Source organism: Macaca thibetana, chromosome 16, assembly GCF_024542745.1.
Source record: "Macaca thibetana thibetana isolate TM-01 chromosome 16, ASM2454274v1, whole genome shotgun sequence".
Classification (NCBI taxonomy): Eukaryota; Metazoa; Chordata; class Mammalia; order Primates; family Cercopithecidae; genus Macaca; species Macaca thibetana.
The window spans coordinates 22,693,244-22,717,632 of NC_065593.1; the positions used below are offsets into that span (position 1 = coordinate 22,693,244).

The window sequence follows — 24,389 nt, forward strand, 5'->3', positions numbered from 1 at the left end:
AATTAGCAAGCAAATGGGAAAAATACTCCCAAAATCTATCCTCTTTTTCCTCAAGGTAACCAGAGTTAATGAGGAGAAGTTTCAGGTAGATGTATTCAGCTAGCAAATAATGAAGGAATGAAGGCCTACTGCAGTAGCTCATGCCTGTAATGCCAGCACCTTGGAAGCCCAGGAATTCAAGACCAGCCTGGGCAACCTGGTGAAACCCTGTCTCTACAAAAAATACAAAAATTAGCTGGGGATGGTGGTGCACCCATAGTCCCAGCTACTTAGGAGGCTGAGGTAGGAGGATCACCTGAGCCTAGGAGGGTAAGGCTGCAGTGAGCCATGTTCATGTCACTACACTCCAGTCTGGGCCACAAAATGAGACCCTGTCTCAAAAAAAAAAAAAAAAAAAAAAAAAAGAAAGGAATGATAGAATATCATTTTTGCAACTCCTGATGAATGAATGGATCTTGACAATGCTCACCAATGGCACTACAAAAATAAATATTACTTCCAAATAACAAAGAGCCTGAATCTGATTAAGCCTCTAGTTCTGACTATCAATTTATAAAAACCACAGGGAGAGAGGAACCCATTTAGCAACACCACCGGGATGCAACAGGAAAATCCAGTCTGGGGGAAACTCTACAGGAAAAAAATGGTCTTGTTTCTTCAATAAAAACATTGCAAAAATGAAAAAAAGGATGGAGAGAGAAATCTATAAATTAAATGAGATTTAAAGGTACATCAACAAATTACAATGAATGATTCTTTATATCTTGATTCAAACAAACAACACTGAAAAAAAACCTGACGTTTGAAATAATTGAAAATTTGAACACTGACTGGATTCTTGATTATATTAAAGAATTACTGAGGCTAGGCACAGTGGCTCCCACCTGGAATCCCAGTACTTTGTGAGACTGAAGCAGGAAGATCACTTGAAACCGAGAATTCGAGACCTGCCCAGGCAACATAGGGAGACCTCCATCTCTACAAAAAAAAAAAGTTTTAAAATTAACCAGGCCTGGTGGTTGTGTGCCTGTAATCCCAGCTATTTGGGAGGCTGAGGTGGGAGGATTGCTTGAACCCAGGAAGTCAAGACTGCAGTAATCCAGTCACACCACTGTACTCCAGACTGGGTGACAGAGTAAGATTTCATTACTACAAAAAATAGGGAAAAAATTACTGTTGTTTTTTGGATATAATATAGTGTAAAGTTGTTGTTTTTTTTTGTTGTTGTGAAAGAGCGCCTATCTTTTAGAAGTATATGTTGAAATTTCTACAGATGAAATTGTATGCCTGAGATTCGTTGCAAAATAATCCAGGAGAAGAGGTGAGAGATAAAACATTAGCCATAAATTTATAAGTATTGAAAATCAGACGATGCGTACATGAAAATATACTAAGTCTTTCTATCTTTGATGTATGTTTTTTTGTTTGTTTTTGAGACAGAGTCTCACTCTGTCTCCCAGGCTAGAGTGCAGTGGTGTGATCTCAGCTCACTGCAGCCTCCTCCTTCTGAGTTTGAGCAATTCTTCTGCCTCAGCCTCCCAGGTAGCTGTTATTACAAGCACGTGCCACTACACCTGGCTAATTTTTGTATTTTTAGTAGAGATGGGGTTTCACCATGTTGGCCAGGCTGGTCTCAAACTCCTGACCTCAGATGAACTGCCCGCCTCAGCCCCCCAAAGTGTTGGGATTACAGGCACAAGCCACTGTGCCTGGCCTTCATGTATATTTGAATCTTTCTATAATAAAACGTTTTAAAAATCCTTTCAAAGAGTTTTGCTGTAAAGGAGATCAAAGAAATGAGGCAGTAGCTGGTACTATGTAATCCTCAAGAACAACTCTTTGAAGAAGATACCATTTTTATTATTCTCATTCTATAGTTATGAAGACTAAGTTAAGTAACTTGTGCAGGGACACACAGTAAAGGCAGAGCTGGGATACAAAACCAGGTAGTTTGGTTCTAGAGCTCTCGCTCTTAACCACTGTACTATGTTCATTACATTAAGTGTGGGGAAATAACATGGTCAGCTTTGCATTTGGGATTATGCTGACAGACTTGTAGAGGATAAAATTGGAGGCAAGAGGACCAGCTAGGAGTCTACTGCAATAGTCTAGGCAGGAGATGATGGTCACCTCCACCACGGAAGTGGCAGTAGAAATGAGAGAAGTGGAAGAATTGCAAGGATATATGGAGGTAACACCGACCAGGAGAGCTTGGCAAGGCTAGAAGAACGAGAATGAGGGAAGAGTCAGTTATGGATGTCTGATTTATAGCTTGGGTCAGCAGAAAGGACAAAAGGAAAACTAGGGTGAGGTAAGAAATGAATTCATTTGAGACTATTCAGTGCTGCCAGTGCTCCCTATTGGGGAAGATATCAGAATTGAGGTCACCTCCATTTATTGGCAGAGTTGGTCTCACCTTGTTAGTAATTACAAATGATGGGTTCCTGGTTGAGGAAGAAAGTAAGCACTATTTTCACCAGATGCCCCTCTCAGGCAGAGCAAAGGCCATGAAGTTAATGTAGTGCCTCCAGATTCTGGCCTAAATACCTCCTTCCTGAGTCAATTTCCTAGGGCCACCCTCTTTTCCAACCAATAAATATGGTTCTTGGCTTTAGCCCTAGGAAAATTGCACATGGTAAAAGGATAAATCTTGAAAGTTAGACATATTTCATATACAGAGGTTGAGATTTCAGGAGGATGTCCACTTACTAGTTGTGGAACACTGGATAAATTTGCTTAACTTTTCTGAGTTTTTGTTTCCCCCATTTATGTATTTATTTATTTATGTATTTATTTGAGGTAAGTTCTTGCTCTGCCACCCAGGCTGGAGTGCAGTGGTGCAAACATGGTTCACTGCAGCCTCAACCTCCTGGACTCAAACGATCATTCTGCCTCAGCCTCCTGAGTAGCTGGGACTACAGGTGCACACCACCACATCTGGCTAATTTTTAAACTTTTTCTAGAAATGGGGTCTTACTATGTTGCTCAGCTGATCTCAAACTCCTGGATCCAAGTGATCCTCCCACTTCAGCTGCCTAAAGTGCTGGGATTACAGGCATGAGCCGCCGCACCTGGTCAGTTTCCCAGTTTAAAATGAGGAGAGTGGCCGGGTGCAGTGGCTCATTCCTGTAATCCCAGCACTTTGGGAGGCTGAGGCAGGTGGATCACTTGAAGTCAGGAGTTTGAGACCAACCTGGCCAACATGGTGAAACCTCGTCTCTATTAAAAATACAAAAATTAGTTGGGCATGGTGGTGGGCACCTATAATCCCAGCTACTCAGGAGGCTGAGGCAGGAGAATCACTTGAACCAAGGAGGTGGAAGTTTCAGTGACTGGGATTGCACCACTGCACTCCAGCCTGGGTGACAAAGCAAGACTTGTCTCAAAATAAATAAATTAATTTAATTAAATAAGGATAGTGGACTGGGTGTGGTGGCTCATGCCTGTAATCTCAGCACTTTGAGAGGCTGAGGTAGGAGGATTACTTGAGACCAGAAGTTCAAGGCCACAGTGAGCTATGCACTCCAGACTGAGTGGCAGGGTGAGAGCCTATCTCCAAAAAGAAGAAGAAGGAGGAGGAGGAGGAGGAGGAGGAGGAGGAGGAGGAGGAGAAGAAGAAGAAGAAGAAGAAGAAGAAGAAGAAGAAGAAGAAGAAGAAGAAGAAGAAGAAGAAGAAGAAGAAGAAGCAGCAGCAGCAGCAGCAGCAGCAGCAGCAGCAGAAGCAGCAGCAGCTGTATCTTAAAATTAAAGAGTGATTGGAAGTAAATAGTCTATCACGGCAGTTGGGTGCTCAGTAAATGCCAATTTTATACCTCATACCCTCTGTGACATTCTTGGGATGTGATATCTCCAACTCCTGATGGTGTTTGTGAGTCATATTCTATGTCTAGACAGAGCAAGGACAGCAGGTTTTGATGGCCTTACCTGATTCGAGTGCATTCCATCCTGATCCATGAATACCCTAAACCCCATTTGAAGTACATAAATTCACAAGGTAAGACTCTCCCAGGACTCCAAGATTGTTTCATGCGCTGTTGCTGCCTGTAGCCTCACAGTGGCAACCGGCTGGGGTCGTCAGCACCACGTGTACGGACAGCTCCTCCCCCAGGACTTTCTTAACTCTTAATTCCAGAACCTGGCCTCTGCCCATGGTTCTGATCAAGATTTCTCTGCCTTTCTTGCCCTTCTTGCCATAACTTTAAGTACTCAGGCCAGAGTCCACAGGTTTGGCATACCAGAAGGTACCTGAAGGCATCTGATTCCAAAACAAACCAGGTTAGACAACATTTTTAAAGCCTGCTCAGGTAAATACATTTTCTAAACCTGTATCACCAACTTTTTGGGAAAGGCTGCATTGTTATCTATTGAGGCTGATTCTGACACAAAGATTATGTTTTGAAAACAGTATAACTTCGTAAAGTTTTTTAATGAGCTCCTTCTGGGTTGAAATTAATGTCTTTTATAGTTGCATTCTCCCTGGCTTTATTTTCCATGTCTTAGGAAAATGCTTATGTAGCTGCCTCAGCTTCCCACAAATTATCAAGGGAATTAGGGCACATTTTGGGTTGCTTGTTCTTTGGCCTTATTTTGAGAACATGTTACTTAAATAATTCTCTATCTTCTCCCCAAGACAGGCGTGGACTATGGGGGGAGGAGAATAATAACTGTTGCCATGGGAAGTAATTTTTGTTTTATTTAAGAGAACTAAACTGAAGCATACCTACACTAACAAATAGAGCAGACTCTCAAATTTTAACACAAAGCCAAAGTGTGTGTGTGTCTCTGTGTGTGTGTGTATATATATATGTGTGTGTGTGTATTTTATATATATATATATATATATATATATATATATATATATATATATACAGAGAGAGAGAGAGAGAGAGAGGATCTCACTCTGTCACCCAGGCTGGAGTGTAGTGACACCATCTTGGCTCACTGCAATCTCTGCTTCCCAGGTTCAAGTGATTCTCCTGCCTCAGCCTCCTGAGTAGCTGGGATTATAAGCATGCACCACCATGCCCAGCTAATTTTTGTATTTTTTTGGTAGAGAAGGGGTTTCACCATGTTGGCCAGGCTGGTCTCAAACTCCTGACCTCAAGTGATCTGCCTGCCTCAGTCTCCCAAACTGCTGGTGTTACAGGCATGAGCCATGGTGCCTGGCCACACATTCTTAAATTGGGGTCTTTCTTCTCTAAATTGGGTTGTGGGCTGACAAAGGCACTCTGGTATTAGGACACCTAGAGGAAAATTCCCATTTAAGAGTTCCTAAGAGTACTGAACTGACCCTACTTCTGGAAGGCGAGAAAATGAGCCAGCATTTACCGTATAACAATCATGTACACAAATCTCAAGTCACAAAGCTTTACACATGCTATCTCAAGGAGCTGTTACAGCAACTCTGGGAGGAAGGTGTTACTATCACTGTTTCACAGATGGGAAGCTGAAGTTTGAGGAGGGGTCACAACTTACTTAAGACCACTCAGTTTGCAAGTGGCAGAGGCAAGATTTATGCTCATGTCAGTCTTAACACCAGACTATAGTGTTAAGCCACTGTCTGTGACATCAGAAACTCCAGTAGGGCAAAAGGCTCTGATGGCGTAATAGGGATTGAGTGAGGGGCCTGAAGTTGCTGATTCCAGAATGAATGTGGGAGTTTCAGGAGAATCCTCTACATCTGTGAGCCAATGCCTCTCTAAAGTTGTCTTAGAGGCACAGGCTGGTGCTAGGACAGCTGCATTAGAATCATCTGGTGGGCCTGTGAAGAATGCAAAGACCTGGATTCCATTTCCAAAGAGTCGAATCCAGTAGGTGATATGGTTTGGATGTTTGTTCCCGCCTAGTCTCATGCTGAAATGTGATTCCCAATGGTGGGAGGTGATTGGATCATGGAGGCAGATCCCTTATAAATGGCTTAGTATCATCCCCTTGGTGATAAGTGAGTTCTCACTGAGTTCATGTGAGATCTGGTTGTTTAAAAGAGTGGCACATCCTGCCTCTCTCTTTGTTGCTCTTGCTTTTGCCATGTGATGCACCTGCTTCCCCTTTGTCTTCCATCATAATTGGAAGCTTCCTAAGGCCCTCACTAGAAGCAGATTCTGGCACCATGCTTCCTGTAAAGAACCATGAGCCTATTAAACCTCTTTTCTTTATAAATTATCTGGCCTCAGATACTCCTTTATAGCTATACAAATGGACTAACACAGTAGGAGTGTAATAGAGCCCAGGAACATCAACATTAAAAGATTTCTAAGTGATTCTGATGCATAGATAGATTTAGGAGCCACCACTGCCCTTGGCAACATTTATAATCCTCAGGGTTCCTCCTTCTCTCTTTAGTTGTAACACAATCCCCAGGGATTCAGAGCCAAGACAGTTCTGAAGGAGGAGCTATAGTCACCATAGAAGTGATCACACATGTGCCACTGCACTCCAGCCTGGGCAACAAGAGCAAAACTCTATCTCAAAAAAAAAAAAAAAAAAAAAAAGGGTGATCACACAGATTCAGACTGGTTAGAACAGAGTGATTCTCAATCAGAAGCAGTGGTGGCATGTGTCAGTACCAAGGACACTTTCTCAAACTCAACACACTCACCTCAGTGGAGAACCACTGCATTAGGACTATTTGGTTCTCCTAGAAATTAGCTTATTGGGACATAAGAGATAACTGTTTGCTCAGGGATCAGTGTTAATCACTTCTGCATTATTACAGAGAAGCCACTGCTTTCTTCATCATATGGCAAATCTTCCAGGAGGACTATCTCCAGGAATGTCTCGTGTTTTGTCCATTACAACTAAAGGGGGTTTGCACTTGGGGGTTCTTGTTAGACTTTTCTGGTTAGACATCTGATACTTCCTTCTTTGGGTTTTGAGTGGTCTGAGACATGTCAATAGCTTCCTGTACACTGAAGGAGGTCTGAGATCAAATGGCCTTGGGTATAAAAGCACATCCACGTGCTGTGAGTGGTGGGAACTATGGTGAACTGTCCAAGGGAGAGGCTACTTCTCAGTTTCAGTCTATTCTTGCCATGCAAAAATGCAGGATCAGTATTACCAGAGCTTCTGATATGAGAGAGAGAAAAGGAGACAAGGAGAGGGAGGGGGAGAGAGAGAGAGAGGCATAGAAAGAGAAGAGAGAGCAGGTACGAGGATTTCTAAATATTGGCTCAAATGAAAATTTAAAAATATGTGGGCCAAACAAAAGATTTATGTAGTTCACATCTGGCTATGTGTGCCAAAGAAATAAATTCCATTTTGGAAGCTGCAATTCCAAAGCACTTAGTCACCATGCTATGTTGATTTGGCCACCTCTCAGGGTGAACCTCTCAGTGTGGTCTTTGCTTTTAGGGAGAGAAATTGAGGGAGAAAGGTGGGATAAAGCCAGTTCTTACTATCACCAACAGGCTCTGGTAGATTGTTCTAAAGCAACTTACTGACACACTGACAGACTTAAATTTCCACTGCTGAAAACCACTCATATCTTACTGTTGTCCAAACCCAAAGAATCAAATGGCCAACTCAATGCTGTTAGAATTTTAATAGTAATACTAGTTCCTCTTCCTCTTGTCTTCCAAATCTCCCATGGAAAAATGATCATCTCTATTGACAAGCACTGCCATCTGCAATTGGAGTAATCTGAAGCTGGTATTGTACTCTGCTTATCTCATCAACCCAGATTTCAAGGAGTTGAGGGATTTGATCATTTATGAAGGGGATTCGACCTGCATTTCTACCCTCTACCACCACAAAGTAAATTGTGAAGTCATTCGCCCTTTTCTTCATTTCTAAAACCCGGTAGTGTCCATCTTTCCTGTTGCAAAGAAGTAGTAGAGAGGCAGAATCAGTCTGGAAGTGACAAATATTCTTTTTGCCTTGCAGCTCCTACTTCCACCAGTTCTCTTCTTTCCCACTCTCTGGTGGGTGAGAACTCTGGTGGGTAAATGTCTTTCCTGAGAAAGAAAGCCTCAACTAGGTGGGTGGTTCTGAAACAAAAATAGTGGCAAAGACTTGGCTGATGGAGAAGTATCCAAGGCAGTTTTGTGGGATCTTCCTGTCCCTTCAAAAGCAACTGGGCTCTGGATTCATATATTAAAGGGATAGTTCCTTTGGTAAGCATCTCTGTGTGTCAGATTCCTGCCCAGAGCCAGTAGCCCCACTGAAGTATATGATAGTTCTCACAAGGATGGGAATGGAGAAAGTTTTTCAGAATCGCCAGCAGAGATTATCCAAAGTATGCATGCTTGTCCACTCCACCCACCCCAATCCTCTGGTCTATCAGAATTAGCTTGGGGTGGGATTTTAACCATATAAAGTTCAGAAAAATCTTCATAGATGATTTTACTTCACTTGATTTAGTCCTAATCGAAAGCTACTGAACAGAGAATTATCCAGCCATTTGAGTTACTTTGGGAGTATTATGGCTACCTGGAGTCTATAAATGAGGTGCCCATCAAAACACACATACACACACACACACACACACACACACACACACACACAATGGGCCTTAAATAAGCTATGGATGGGATTAGACATATGCTTAGTCACCTGAAGGAGACAGGGGCAGCTCCTAGGTATAATTGAAGATATTATCAAGCCTAAAGAATGTGCCGAATTGAATGGATGATAGTGCAGAGGAAAGAGAAGGTTGGTCAGTCAAGAGAACATAGACAAAGGGAAGCCACTGAAGCAAGGACTGGTAGTGCCCATCCCTGAAGGAGCCTCAGCAATTAGACTTTAAGTATCATGAACCATTGGCAAAACCATCACTATCACAAAAAGGATGAGTCAGGCCACCTGAAGCTGATGTCAGTAGGCATCTATCAGCCTAATATCTCTGGTGCTAATTCCTTGCTTCTTCAAACAACCTTCTGGACCCCTCTCTTAAAGGAAGAGAAAACACTGGTCTATATTTCTGGTCCCCAAGACAACAGTCTTTCATGGTGAATAGCTTTTGATCAATCATGATTTGGCATCCCATAAAGCTTGATTCCAAGTCCCTGCTTGATATGACCTAAGCTTACTCTTCAAACTTATCTTAAACCACTAGAGATGAAATTATATAATCTTCTTAAAAGGACTTTTTGTTTGTTTTGTTTTGTTTTTGTTTTTGAGAGGGAATCTCACTCTGTCTCCCAGGCTGGAGTGCAGTGGAGTAATCTTGGCTCACTGCAACCTCTGCCCCCTAAGCTCAACGGTTCCTCCTACCTCAGCCTCCAAAGTAACTGGGACCACAGATGCATGCCACCATGCCCAGCTAAGTTTTTGTATTTTTGGTAAAGACAGGGTTTCACCATGTTGCCCAGGCTGGTCTCAAACTCCTGAGCTCAAGCAGTCCAAATGTTGGCCTTCCAAATGTTACAGGTGTGAGCCACCGCCCCAGACCTTCAAGGACTTTTTTTTTTAAGATGAAATTCCCAAACATAAAATTAACCATTTTAAAGCGAACAATTTAGTGACATGTATCACATTCACAATGTGGGGAAACCACTACCTGTATCTTCAAAAACATTGCATCACCCCAAAAAGAAATCCCCTACCTATTAAGCAGTTTCTCCCTATTCTCTCCTGCCATCAGCCTCTGGCAACCACCAATCTTCATTCTATCTCTTTGGATTTTCCTATTGTGAATATTTCATGTAAATGGAATCATGCAATAGATGACCTTTTGTGCTTGGCTCCTTTCATTTAGCATAATGTCTTCAAGGGCCATCCACATTGTAGTGTGTATCCGTACTTCATTTCTTTTCCTTGCTGAATAACATTCCATTGTATGGATATGCCACAATTTGTTTATACATTCATCCATTGATGGATATTTGGGCTGTTTCCACCTTTCAGCCATTGTAAATAGTGTTGTTGTGAACATGCATGTACATGTCTTTGAGTAGCAGACAAATACAGTCCTCATTTATATACTTCTTGGAATTGCTGGGTCATATGATAATTCTGTATTTAACTTTTTAAGGAACCAACAAACTGTTTTCCACCACGGCTGAACCATTTTACATTCCCACCAGCAATATAAGAGGGTTCCAATTACTTCACATCCTGATCAACACTTGCTATTATCTATCTTTTCTTAATTATAGCCCTCTTAGTAGGGTCATTCCCTAATAACTAATGATGCTTAGTATTTTTATGTGCTTGTTGGCCATTTGTACATTCTCTTTGGAGAAATGTCTATTCAAGATTTTTCCCATTTAAAAAATGTATTTATTTATTCTTAGAGCCTGGATCTTGCAATATTACCTAGTCTACACTTGAACTCCTAGGCTCAAGCGATTCTTCTCCTGAGTAGCTGGGGCTACAAGCACATGCGACCCTGCCCTGCACTTTTTGCCCGCTTTAAAGTTGGGTTGTTTGTCTTTTTATTGTTGAGTTGTAAGAGTTCTTTATTTTCCAGATAGTAGACCCTTACCAAATATATAATTTACAAATATTTCCAACCATTCTGTAAGTTGTCTTTTTACTTTCTAAAAATATCCTTTGATGCATGAAAGTTTCCAATTTTGATGAAGTTCAATTTATTTATTTGTTTATTGCTCATACTTTTGGTGTTCTATGTAAGAATTCATTGCCAAATCCGAGCTCGTGAAGATTTATCTTTGTTTTCTTCTAAGAGTTTTGTTGTTTTAATGCTTATATTTATGTTATTAAAGCATTTTAAGGCAATTTTTGCTTATGATATGAAGTAGGTATCCAACTTAATTTTTTTGTATGTGGTTATCCAATTGTCCCAGCACCATTTGTTGAAGAGATTATTCTTTCTATATTGTATGGACTTGGCGTTCTTGTCAAAAATCAGCACCATAAATGTATGAGTTTATTTCTGGACTTTCAATTCTCTTCTATAGGTCTACCCTTATGCCAATACCACACAGTTTTAATTAGTGTACCTTTGTAGTAAGTTTTGAAATTGGGAAGTATGACTCTTCCAACATTGTTCTTTTCCTTCAATATCATTTTGGCTATTTTAGGTCCCTTGCAATTACATTTGAATTTGAAGATTGGCTTTTCCATTTCTGCAAAAAAAGTCATTAAAATTATGATAGGGATTGCATTGAGTATGTAAATCACTTTGGGCTGTACTGCCATCTAAATAATATTAAGTCTCTAACCTTTGAACAAAGAATGTCTTTCCGTTTCTATAGGTCTTCCTTAAATTTTTTCAGCAATGCTCTCATAGTTTCAGTGTACAAGTCTTTCATCACCTTGTTTAAACTTATTCCTGGGCATTATATATCTGGGGAGAATGCCAAAAAGGATCATTCTTACTGGTGTGCAGAGAATAGTCTTCACAGGAAAAAGATTAAAAGCAGCAAGATGCATTGGATATTCCTGATGAGACATGATGATGCCTTGGGCAATACGTTAGTCTCAGGAATGGCAAGAAGAAGTTGAATTCAGGATGACTTTGGAAGGTACAGCCAAAAGACAAGACTGACTGAGATATGGGGAAATTCTGAGTCAAGAATCACTTCAAGGTTTTTGATCTAAAGCAACTTACTGACACACTGAGTAAGTAATTGGTGAATGATGGTGTCATTTACTGAGATGGAGAACACTGGACAAGGCACAAGGGAAAAGAGAACTTAATTTGGACAAACTGAGTTTGAATTGTCTGTTAGAGATGGTTATTGTTTATCACCATTTATAATTGCATATTCATTTGTTTATTTATTATCATTATTATTATTATTTGTAGTTTCGATGTCTAGAAATGTTTACTTTATTAACTGCTGTGTCCCTCAGTAGACAGCAAACTCCATGAGGGTAAGAACCAAATCTGTCTATTCACTGTTGTATCCTCATACCTAACACAATGGCTGGCACATAGTAGGTTATCACTAAATATTTTTTAACAAATCAAAATGCCAGGCCAGTCAGACATAGTGGGTGCGTCTGTAGTCCCAGCTACTCAGGAGGCTGAGGTGGGAGGATCACCTGAGCATGAGAGGTCAAGGCTGCCAAGACTGTGCCACTGCAGTCTGGCCTGGGCAACAGAGTGAGACCCTGAAAAAAAAAGAAAAAAGCCAGGGCAGGTCCAGGTGGTCTTTCCTATATTCCTAACGTATAATACTACTTTCAGGTGTACATTCTTGTTCTTTACTTGTTACTGCATTTCCAGTACTTTTTATTTTTGTAAGAGGTGAGGTTCCTTTATTCAAAATTTGACAAATCATGAAATGCCTCTCACCCCATCTCCTTACTCCTTACACTTTACCTTTCCATCCATGTGATCTCTGGCACTATGCCATGACTTAACAAATGCCAAGAAATGTAAGAAGAAAAGACCTAGTACTTCTCAATAACAATAGCTAATATGTATTGAGTGCCAATTATGTGTCAGGCACTGTGTAAAATGCTCTGTATCATCTCATCCAATGTTTCGAACAAATGTATCAGCACAAAACCTGAAGTGTTGTTGCATCTTTTCAGTTTTAGGGTCATATGCTTTGGAATATGAGCTTGTCCACACCGTCAAAGGGAAGAGTTGAGATGGGTACATGAATTTACTTAGGTGAATATATATCAATGTCATTTTTTAGAAAGATGCTGGCTCTGCCAGCATAAATAAAGCCTTGGAGAATCTTGCAACTGGGCAAATGAGTAACTTTAAGGTACTCATAAAAAAAAAAAAAATTCATCAGGCACAGCCTGGGCAACATGGCGAAAACTGCCTCTACAAAAAATACAAAAATTAGCCAGGTGTGGTGGTACCCACCTGTGGTCCCAGCTATTCAGGAGGCTGAGGTGGGAGAATCAGCTGAGCCCAGGAAGCCAAGGCTGCAGTGAGCTCTGATTAATCACACCACTGCACCCAAGCCTGGACAACACAGTGAGACTGTCTTAAGGAAAAAAATGCTGAGCACGGTGTCTCAACACCTACAATCCCAGCACTTTGGAGGTCAATATGGGAGGATCGCTTGAGCCCAGGAGTTGGAGGCTGCAGTTAGCTATGATTACACCACTGCACTCCAGCCTGGGCAACAGAGTAAAACCCTGCCTGAAAAAAAAAAAAAATCCCAAATTTGAGAGACATTCTACAACATACCTTACCAGTACCTCTTAAAATCTTTAAGGTCATCAAGGACAGGAAAAGTCTGGGAGTGTCACAGATCAGAGGAGGCTAAAGTGACATAACAACTAAATGTAATGTGATATCCTGGCTGGGATCCTGGAACTGAAAAGGGACATTTTTTAAAACAGTGAAATTGGATAGTGTGTGGAGTTTAGTTAATATTAATATACCAGGGTGGAGTGGCTCATGCCTGTAGTACCAGCTACTTGGAAGGCTGAGGCAGGAGGATCACTTGAGTCCAGGAGTTTGAACCCATCCTGGGCAATATAGCAAGACCCTGTTTCTGAAAAAAAAAAAAAAAAAAAAAAGAATATATATATATAAAACAATGTACCAATGTTGGTTCTTTAGTTGTGACAAAAGTACCTTAGTAATGTAAGATGTTAGCAATAGGGGAAACTTTGCAAGGGGTATATGGGAACTCCATACTGTTTTTACAACTTTTTTGTGAATCTAAAACCCTTCTAAAATAAAAAGCTAATGAATAAAAAAGGGTACAGAGATCGGGGCCAGAGCAGAGATGACACATTTCAGATCTGTCATCCCATGCAGCGCCCCCGGGTGGACTTATCTATGTGACCTCCCTCCAAGTCTATTCATCCCTTAAAGAGGCATGTCCGAGATGTTGCCCTCTGCACAGTGCTGGGTGTCCAGGTCTGCATAACGGCTCTGGGGAGCTTTGCTGCTTCAGCATCATCCCAAGGAGAAACCTTTGGGAGGGAAGCAGACATGGGTGTGAATTCAGGCAAAACACTTGAAACCTGGAGTGGAAGTTCAGTCTCTTAGAATTTTTTATTGGCAAGGACCTTAGGTGCTTGTCTCATTTTTGTAGATCGGGACACTGGGAGGCTCCCTTTTCTCCCGAGTCATGGCTGGAGGCCAAGACCACCCCTCAAGGATCATTGTCAGGACCACCACGAGCTGGACAGCCTTGTTTTCCTACCTCAGATGTGAAAAAGAAAAAAAAAGGAGAGAAACTGGGGCCCAGTAAAATTGAGTAATTTATTTAAAGGCCATTTAGGGCTAGTCATGGTGACTCACACCTGTAATCCCAGCACTTCGGGAAGCTGAGGTGAGAGGACTGCTTGAGCCCAGAAGTTCAAAACCAGCCTGGGCAGCAGAGTGAGACCCTGTCTCTACAAAAAATAAAAAATCAGCCAGGTGTGGTGGCACATGCCTGTACTCCTAGCTGCTCAGGAGGCTGAGGCTGGAGGATCACTTGGAGCCCAAAAGGCCAAGGCTGCAGTAAGACATGATCACATCAAAGAAACTGGGGCCCAGTAAAATTGAGTAATTTATTTAAAGGCCAGTTAGGGCCAGTCATGGTGACTCACACCTGTAATCCCAGCACTTCGGGAAGCTGAGGTGAGAGGACTGCTTGAGCCCAGAAGTTCAAAACCAGCCTGGGCAGCAGAGTGAGAACCTGTCTCAGAACAAATTAAAATAGACCAGTTAGTAGCTTCAGACACATTTCTCAACAATGTTAGTTTTTTCAATGTTAATGAAACATCCTCCCCTGCCTTTTAATGGATTCTTACTCAAAACCCTAATACATAGAACAGATAGGAAGAGAGCTGTTCTGTCTAAGGAAAGAGGTGGGAGCCTCAGTTCTATCGACACATTTACGTTTTACTACCTTCCAATAGGTTAGTAAAAGGATTCCATAGGGTTCCGAAGAGTTCTATAGGATTTCTGTGGAACTCTTGGAAGCAGAGTTTAAAATCTGTATCACTTTAAGGTTGCATATTATTCCGGTATGGGGTTATTCTGTAATTTACATAACCAGTCCCCTATTGCTGGCCATTTTATTCGGTCAAACTCTCAATTTTATGAACATTCATCTCTGCACTTATTTCTATTTTATCATGATATGGAATTTTTGGGTTAAAGGTATTTTAATGCTTTCAAGACATACTAACAAATCACTCTCCAAAATGGCTATAAGAATTTACAGTCCCAGCAGCAGTATATTCACGAGTGGCCAATTTCCCTATAAAAAAAATCAACACTGGATTTTAACAGTATTTTTCATTGGCCAATCTGATACAGAAAAAAATGGAATCTAAGTATTGTTCAAATTTGCATGTCTTTGATCATTACTATGGCTAAACTTTTGGGGTGAATTTTATTGGCTATTTAAATATTTTCATTTGTGTTCTTTGCCCATTTTTTTCTATTTGGATTTTTGTTGTTGTTATTGTTTTATAAAATTTATTCACAAACTAAGACTAAACTTTTTTTTTTTTTTTTTTTTTTTTTTTTTTGAGACAGGGCCTTGCTCTGTCACCCAGGTGGGAGTGCAGTGGTGTCATCATAGCTCACTGCAGCCTTGAACTCCAGGGCTCAAGCCATCCTCCAGCCTTAGTGTCCTTAGTAGCTGGTACTACAGGTATGCACCACTATGCATGGCTTTTTTTTCCAGGGTCTCACTTTATTGTCCAGGCTGGTCTCAAACCGGGGCTAGGCTCAAGCAATCCTCCCACCTTGGCCTCCCAAAGTACTGGGGTTACAAGCATAAGCCACGGTGCCCAGCAACTCTTATCTATAAGTAAAGATTTCTGAGTGCTTCACTGCCCGAGCTCTAGCTGATGTCCTTTCTTCTCCCTGAAGCTTTCAGCATACTCCATTGCATGAAGATTTGGTCAGTCCAGATTACTGAGGAAGAATCCTGTAATATTTTGTGACATCTTTTGTTCATTTTTATTTAATTTCCACTCCTGTTCCTTGAACACAGCTTCTACAAATTTACTTGCCAGACACACCTCTAGATAATAGGATATAAAGTGAACAAAATGAAGACCCTGCCCTCATGGAGTTTATAGTTTGAGTAAAGGAGGACAGAAAATAAAAAAAAATAAGGATGTAAATATGTAGTTTGCTAGTTGGCAATAAAGGATGCTTTGGAGAAAAATAAATCTGCATCAGAGGGATAAATATGCAGTACTTACTACATTGTGTTGTAACTCCTCCCCACTAGACTGAGTGCTTTTGAGGTCATGGATTTTGTTTTATCAATCCCTGTAGTTGACTAGTCCAGTGCCTGGAAAGAGCACATGTCTAATAAAAATAGAAAAGCAATATAGGTTACACCTGAGTGAGGCTGCCTTGGCCCAATTCAATCTCTGCCACCAGTTAATCATGACCTTGAATAAGGTACTCAGTTCTGTATGCCTCAGTTTCCTTACCTTAAAAATGAAGACTAGCCAGGCACGGTGGCTCACGCCTGTAATCCCAGCACTTTGGGAGGCCGAGGCAGGTGGATCACCTGAGGTCAGGAGTTCAAGACCAGCCTGACCAACATGATGAAACCCCATCTCTACTAAAAATACAAAATTAGCCAGGCGTGGTGGCGCACGCCTGTAATCCCAGCTACTTGGGAGGCTGAGGCAGAAGAATCACTTGAACCTGGTGGGGGTGTAGGTTGCAGTGAGCTAGATTGTTCCATTGTACTCTATCCTGGGCAACAAGAGTGAAACTCTGTCTCAAAAAAAAAAAAAAAAAAAATGAAGGCAAAGAAGGTACTATCCTCATAGGGTTGCTAAGATAATTAAATAAGATAATATATTAAAGCACTTAAAATTGTCCCTCTGCATAGGTAGTACTCAACAAATGACAACTGTTATTTCTCAGCAATGGTCTGTAATCTGAATGCATTCCAACAACATGGACCTTAGGGCAATGAAAATAATTTACTGTCAGTTGAAGATATTGCTAGTGCTAGAGTCCGCTTCTGAATTGACACCAGTATATCACGCAGCTCAAATGCTATCTGAGACATTTACCCAGAACATGGCAGCATGAGCAACTGACACAGCCCCTGGCTGTCCTTTCATGAACTTCAGACCCCACCGTGCATCCAGCAGCCCACCAGAATGGAGTCTCTCTGCCTTGTTACCAGGTTTGGGAATATGGCATTAAAAATAGGATTGTCGAGCCAGATGCAGTGGCTCACACCTGTAATCCCAGCACTTTGGGAGGCCGAGGCAAGCAGATCACCTGAGGTCAGGAGTTCAAGACCAGCCTGGCCAACATGGCGAAACCCCATCTCTACTAAAAATACAAAAATTAGCCAGGCATGGTGGCGCACACCTGTAGTCCCAGCTACTTAGGAGGCTGAGGCAGGAGGATTGCTTGAGCCTGGTAGGCAGAGGTTGCAGTGAGCCAAGATCATGCCGCTGCATTTCAGTCTGGGTGACAGAGTGAGATCCTGTCTCAAAAAAAAAAAAAAAAAAAAAAAAATTGGATTGTCCAGATTTACTTGGTGATAACATGTTCTGACAGTATTTAGCCTACAGGCCATGTACATTTTCGTCATCTCTTCTCAGTGAAAGGATTGACTGGAGCGATGTCATGTGTCTAGAAATATTGCCTTCTAAATTGTCAACAAAGTAAAAGAGAGTCATTTCTTCAATTTGTCTGGGGATGCTGTAGTTTGCAAAGCACTCTCCTATCCATTATCATTCAATCTGCAGCAAACACTCCGGGTGATCATTTCCACTTAACGGCGATGAAATTGAGACTTATATAGTTAAGCCTCGGCCAAATTCTTCTCACTCATGATTCTGTCTCTATGCCCTACATGAGGTTTCTCACAAATCCTGGGTTCCCTCAAACTAGTCAACATGTTGACGTGGACCCTTTATCTTGGTATTTATCAATTTTTATGTATTTTTCAGCATATCCAAAACTTCCCCATGTTTAGAGCAGCAAAGTGTATAACTATCTATTTTTTTTCAGGTTAGGTGAAGCCGACCTCAATCCACTGGAGCAGCATGAACCTTCTGCACCCAATACCTTACAGCTCTCTGTCATGGGGGCCAACAACCCCTGGTTGTAGGATGAAGGCTAGAATTCTGAAGTGACTCCAAACAGGTCCATAGTTGCCCTGAGTAATAATGATGACAGTCGATCTGTTACCATGGCACAAATCAAGGCGTACTGGAAAATATACTCTGCTGTATACTCAGGTCAGTAACTTTTTAAAAATTGGTGGTGTGTAGCATACTGAAATAAGTTTGCTAACTTATTATACCATGTAAGGATAGTAAATCATCATCATCATCATCAACATCATCATCAAATAATAATATAGGGACATTTTGACACCAAGAAGGTAGGAGAAATAGAATCTCAGAAGAAGGGACAGTACATTTAGCTTTACGAAGAACTCACAAATCATCCTAATATTTCCTATTCTAACGAGGTCTGTGTAAAACACTTCATCAGGCACTTGCTCTAGGGCTGGCATTTGAAATCACTGCTCTGGGAGTTATAACATCATTTCTACACTTTTTGGCCTGGTATCCTTAACTCCTGCTATGTTCAGAGCCGAAGAATTCCGGGCCTAAGAAGATAAAGTATGGACTAACAATAAAGGTTCTCTGCACATCTGAGATGGCACCAAGACTTGTGAATCATTCTTTCTGGATATACTATTAAAAGCAGTGGGGGCCAGGCGCAGTGGCTCATGCCTGTAATCCCAGCACTTTGGGAGGCCAAGGTGGGAGGATCACGAGGTCAGGAGTTCGAGACCAGCCTGGTCAGCATGGTGAAATCCTGTCTCTACTAAAAATACAAAAAATTAGCCGGGCATGGTGGCATGCACCTGTAGTCCCAGCTACTTCGGAGGCTGAGGCAGGAGAATTGCTTGAACCCAGCAGGTGGAGGTTGCAGTGAGCCGAGACTGTGTCACTACACTCCAGCCTAGGCAACAGAGCGAGACTCTGTCTCAAAAAAAAAAAAAAAAAAAAAAAAAAAAAAAGCAGCGAATATGATATAATTAAGTATCGTTTGGAACAGTACATTTGTTTTTGTAGTGGTTGGAACAACATGTTAATCCCAGGAAGTCTTAGCCTGGGAATAATTATGGAACCTGCAGTTAGCAGAGAGAAGTGCCTGATTGGATGCCACAAGTTATTGCAACTCATGGAGAAGTTGTCATTCATAGATGAGATCCTGACCTTTGTATGTTACCAATACCCACATTAAAAAGCCCTATTGTGAACATTTGGGTGGACATTATTATTATTATTATCATTTAGAAAACAGGGTCTCACTCTATTACCCATGCTAGAGAGCAGTGACATGATCATAGCTCACTGTAAGCTCAAACTTTTGGGCTTAAGTAATCCTCCCACCTTAGCCTTCTGAGTAGCTAGGACAACAGGTTCATGCCACGATGCGTTGCTTATTTTTTCGTTTTATTTTTTGGTAGAGTTGGGGGTCTCTTTATGTTGCCCAGGCTGGTCTTGAACTCCTGGCCTCAAGTGATCCTCCCACTCGGCATTCCAAAGTGCTTGAGTTACAGGCATGTGCTACTGTTCCCAGTCCAGACATTATAAATGTCATTATAAAGTGAAAAGCATATTACTAAAAAAAGCAAGAGGAGAGAGAATATTTTTTGAGTGTCTATCATGTGTCAGACACATGCAAGCAAACCAAATACCATTCACAATAACGTTCAAAACTAGCTATCCTTATTTTATGAGTGAGGAAATTGATGTAGATGATAGAGAACTAGAACAAGATCACATAGCTGGAAAGTGACAGAGTTCAAGTCTATTTGAATCTGAAACCATGCTTTCTGTATAATATTACTAGGGAAAAGAGAACCAAGACCTAGAGTCACACCATCTTTTAGCATGGTGAAATATAAACCACTGGAACCAAAAGTACTCGCAGATTAAAACTAAAGGGGGACTTCTTAAAGCTGATAAACACCATCTATGAAAAACCTACCAATAACATTATTCTGAATGCTGAAAGACTGAATGGTAGAAGACTGTTTCCTAAGATTGGGGACAAGGCAAGGAAGTTTTGCTCTCATCACTTTTATTCAACTATTCATTGGAGGCCCTAGACAGTGTAATAAGTCAAGAAAAATAAATAAATGGCCTAAATATTGGAAAGGAAGACATAAAACTGTTTTTATTTATAGATTAATAAGATTAGAGAATCCTCACGAATGTAGAAAGCAAGCCACTAGAACTAATAAATGGATTTAGCAAGGCTGCAAAAAGAGTCAATATAAAAAATTCAAGTGTATTTCTATATACCAGCAATGAACTACTGGAAAATAAAATTTAAAAACCAATGCCAGCCTGGTGTGGTGGCTCACACCTATAAACCCAGCTCTCTGGGAGGCTGCAGCCGGAAGATCAATTGAGCCCAGGTCAATTGAGATCAGCTCGGGTAACATAGCAAGAGAGACCTCATATCTACAAAGACAAACAAAAAAAGAATCCACAGCTCATGGAACTTAAAATATTTATTGGATGTAAATTACAGCTCAATAAAGTTGATTTTAAAAATAAAAATTAAGTTTTGCATTGAAAATTTAAAAAATAAATTCCTAGTTGTGTCCTTGTACTAGCAACTGTAAAGAAAGAATTGCACAGACCCAGTCTCAGGTTGTGAACATGTGCTCCTTATTTGGAAATGATGGCCTACACAGGTAAACAGAGGTAAAATGTCTGACCAAATAAAAGAAACTAATTGCTCCAAGATTTGATTTTTATTACTAGAGTACTACTTAAAATCTGAATGTATCAACAACAGGTTTTGAAGGCAGGAGACAAGAGTAAAGTCACAGGGACAGCCAGTGGAGAGAATTAATGAGGCCATGAGAATCTCACATAGGGCAGTAGGAAAGTCATTAAATGCTCTCCTATCTTCAATCTTGAAAGGGTTCCTGAAAGGAATCAAAACTGAAGGCTTTAGGAGAGAAGATATGCACACTCTAGCAGCCAGGAGTTCTGAGGTTACAGTAGGCATTTCCCAGTCCAGGAGAGTAATATTAAACAGAAATATTGTGTAATGGATGGACCCATTGTAGGCATGTATCCTAAAGAAATACTGGGCCAGGCATGGTGGTTCGTGCCTATAATCCCAACACTTTGGAAGGCCAAGGTTGGAGGATTGCCTGAGCCCAGGAGTTCAAGACCAGCCTGGACAACATAGTGAGACTCTGTCTCTACAAAAAAATTTTTTAAATTACCCGGGTGGGCCCAGTGTGATGGCTCATGCCTGTAATCCCAGCACTTCGGGAGGCTGAGGTGGGTGAATCACAAGATCAGGAGATCGAGACCATCCTGGCTAACACGGTGAAACACCATCTCTGCTAAAAGTACAAAAAATTAGCCAGACATGGTGGCGCACACCTGTAGTCCCAGCTACTCAGGAGGCTGAGGCAGGAGAATCGCTTGAACCTGGGGGGGGGTGTGGAGGTTTCATTGAGCCGAGATCACTCCACTGCACTCCAGCCTGGGCAACAGAGCAAGACTGTCTCAAAAAGAAAAAATTACCCAGGTGTGGTGGCATGTGCCTAAAGTCCCAGCTGCTCAGGAGGCTGGGGTTGCAGGATTGCTTGAACCTAGGAAATTGAGTCTACAGTGAGCAAGGATAGTGCCATTGCACCTCCGCCTGGGCCACAGAGCCAGAACTCTCTCTTAAAAAAAAAATTGTACACGTGCATAAGAAAACATGGATGGGAATACTTATTGAAGAGTTGCTTGTGAGAAAAAAAAAGGAGAAATGAGAAAGGATTTAACGAAGTAAGGCACAAAGTCACATCTGTTTTGGAGCAGATCCTATCAGTTCCCCACCCATATGACCTAGCACTTACCATGTCTGTGTATGTCAACTGACTTCCAATTGATAGCACAAGCACCTCCTTGACTGAAGGCTTTTTCTGGCCACCAGAGCCCTCTCTGCCCAAGTGTATGGCAGGCCAAAAGTCCTGAGTCAATGTGCCTCTGAAGTAGCCCTCGATCAATGGCAGATGGAAGTCACTGGATAAATACTCCAGCTTTCTTTAGGTAGAAGCGTTGGACAGTTGTGTACTACACTGGCTCCCAGTTTCCCCATGGAGTTGAGCTCCGGTTTTACGTACAGTGATGGCTTGCTTGAAAAAACGCCCTTTATTGGCTTCCTTCCCTTCCCTGTCTCACTTCCGCATTACCCTCACCTCCCACATAAAGTACTTGCACTTAAATCCTGTCTCAAGGTCACCTTTCAAATTCACCATTATGAAAGAACAAAGCACATTAAGATTATGAAAAGATCCTCATAATATATTAAGTGAAAAAGCAATTTATAGAACAATACGTATAGTATAATAGCATGTATTTTGAAAACACAAAAAATAGAACCATACTTCGTTTTTTCTTGAGACAGTCTTCCTCTGTCATCTAGGCTGGAGTGCAGTGGCACTATCTCAGCTCACTGCAACTTCTGCCTCCTGGGTTCGAGTGATTCTCGTGCCTCAGCCTCCCAAGTAGCTGGGACTAGGGGTGTTTGCCATCACACCCAGGAATTTTTTGTATTTTTTGTAGAGACAGGGTTTCACCATATTGACCAGGCTGGTATAGAATTCCTGAGCTCCAGCAATCTGCCCACCTCAGCCTCCCAAAGTGCTGGGATTACAGATGCGAGCCACAGCACCCAGCTGAGAACCATACATTTTAAAATGTGCATGTGTGTGTGCAAATGCCAAGAATCTATTCATGAATTACTTGTGATTTTATTTTATTTTATTTATATTGAGACAGGGTCTTGCTCTGCCATACAGGCTGGAGTGCAGGGGTGCAATCACAGCTCACTGCAGCCTTGACCTCCTGGGCTCAAGCTACTCTCTTGCCTCAGCCTCCAGAGTAGCTGAGACTACAAGTGCCCACCACCATGCTCAGCTAATTTTGTTTTTATTAGTATTTGTATAGACAAAGTTTTGGCATGTTGCCTAGGCTGGTCTCAAACTCCCGGGCTCAAGCAATCCTCCTGTCCCAAAGTACTGGGATTACAAGCACCGCACTCGGCCACTGCACTTGGCCTGCTTGTGTTTCTGAAAGTAAATTTAAAATACTTTATAATGGATGGAAGAGCTCAGTTTACATCAGCTTAAACCAACACTGGGCACTGGGGATGCCTAGCAAAATAGGAGCCCAGTCTCTGCCCTTGGGGAGCTTGTAGAGCATTAAAGGCAACGGATGAGTAAACATCTGCAAGGCCAGGTGGCAAGTACTATGACAGACATAAGCAGAGGGACTGCAGTAACCCAGAGCTGGGGCCCGACCAGCCATCTGCAGAAAAAATTCATTCCTCCCCTACCTGCCCTGCAAGTCTTAGGTACACTTCAACCCGAACGGCTAGAGCTCAGTCAGCAGAGCTGAAGGTATAACGATTAAGAAATAAGCAAATCAGGTACTTACCACCCAGTCAGAATACAGTTTTAATGGAAGGATAATGACATCCCTGGAGCAATGTCCTGGAGCAGGAATTTATCAGTGTTTCTAGCACCCCCAGCAATTTCTAGCGGACAATTACATTGACACATTGCCCCTAGTTTTTTAGATCTCTCACCAGCCTCCCCTCCAGGACCTCCCACCCCTGCCCAATGCTCTGAGATCAGTCCACCGAGCAACCTTCTGCTGAGGATTTAGCTTTCCATGGAGGCTTGCTAAGGGAAGAAAGTGTACTTGAGGAGGCAAGCGTTACAACCCAGCTGTCACTGGAAGGCAATCAACTGGCCAGTTTCTTGCTTCTGGGACCTTATTACAAGGCCCCTTAGCCCAGTCGTTCCCAACTTTGCTGCATATTAGAATCTACTGGGGAGCTTTTCAAAATCCTGATGCCTACGTCATACCTTATACCTACGAAGTTGTGTGTCGAGCGGGGAGGAGGTGACCAGGCAGTGGTGTGCTAAAGCTGGCTGCTACCTGGCTCTGGAGAACCTATTGTGTACATCTCTTCCCAATTCTGTCTTCAGTGATGTCATACTAGTAGCTTGAAATTAACCATGGCCGGGCACGGTGGCTCACGCCTGTAATCCCAGCACTTTGGGGGGCCAAGGCGGGTGGATCACCTGAGGTCAGGAGTTCAAGACCAGGCTGGCCAACAGGGTGAAACCCCGTCTCTACTTAAAACAAACAAACAAAAAAATTAGCCAGGCGTGGTGGCACATGCCTGTAATCTCAGCTAATTGGGAGGCTGAGGCAGGAGAATTGCTTGAACCCAGGAGGCAGAGATTGCAGTGAGCCAAGATCGTTCTATTGCACTCCAGCCTGGGCAACAGAGCAAGACTCTGTCTCAAAAAAAAAAAAAGAAGAAATTAACCATGATCGAAGTTTTTATGCCATGGATATCGGTTATAAATCAGGGCTTTCGTTTCTTTCTAAACAGCCGATTGTTAAAATATTTACCAGCATACCACTGAAACCAGGCATCAGTAGTTTTTGAATACCCTCAGGTGATTCCAATGTGCAGCACAGTCTGGAAACCACAACTGTCTTAGTCTTTCCCAAATAAT

General features: G+C 41.9%; 1 protein-coding gene and 1 non-coding gene across 2 annotated transcripts in view; both read left to right on the top strand.

Moving 5' to 3' along the window:
* The first annotated feature begins 13,903 nt into the window (after positions 1 to 13,903).
* Positions 13,904 to 14,041, top strand: LOC126940057 (small Cajal body-specific RNA 20). Its single transcript, XR_007720581.1, has one exon. It is a non-coding gene; the product is annotated as a small Cajal body-specific RNA 20 (non-coding RNA).
* A 4,487-nt stretch (positions 14,042 to 18,528) lies between these two features.
* The window catches only part of TMEM199 (transmembrane protein 199), a 345,481-nt gene continuing 339,620 nt past the window's right edge, over positions 18,529 to 24,389 (top strand). The window contains exon 1 of the mRNA XM_050763252.1: positions 18,529 to 18,538. The gene's annotated coding sequence lies outside the window, so the exon portion shown is untranslated. The remainder of the gene's footprint in view (positions 18,539 to 24,389) is intronic.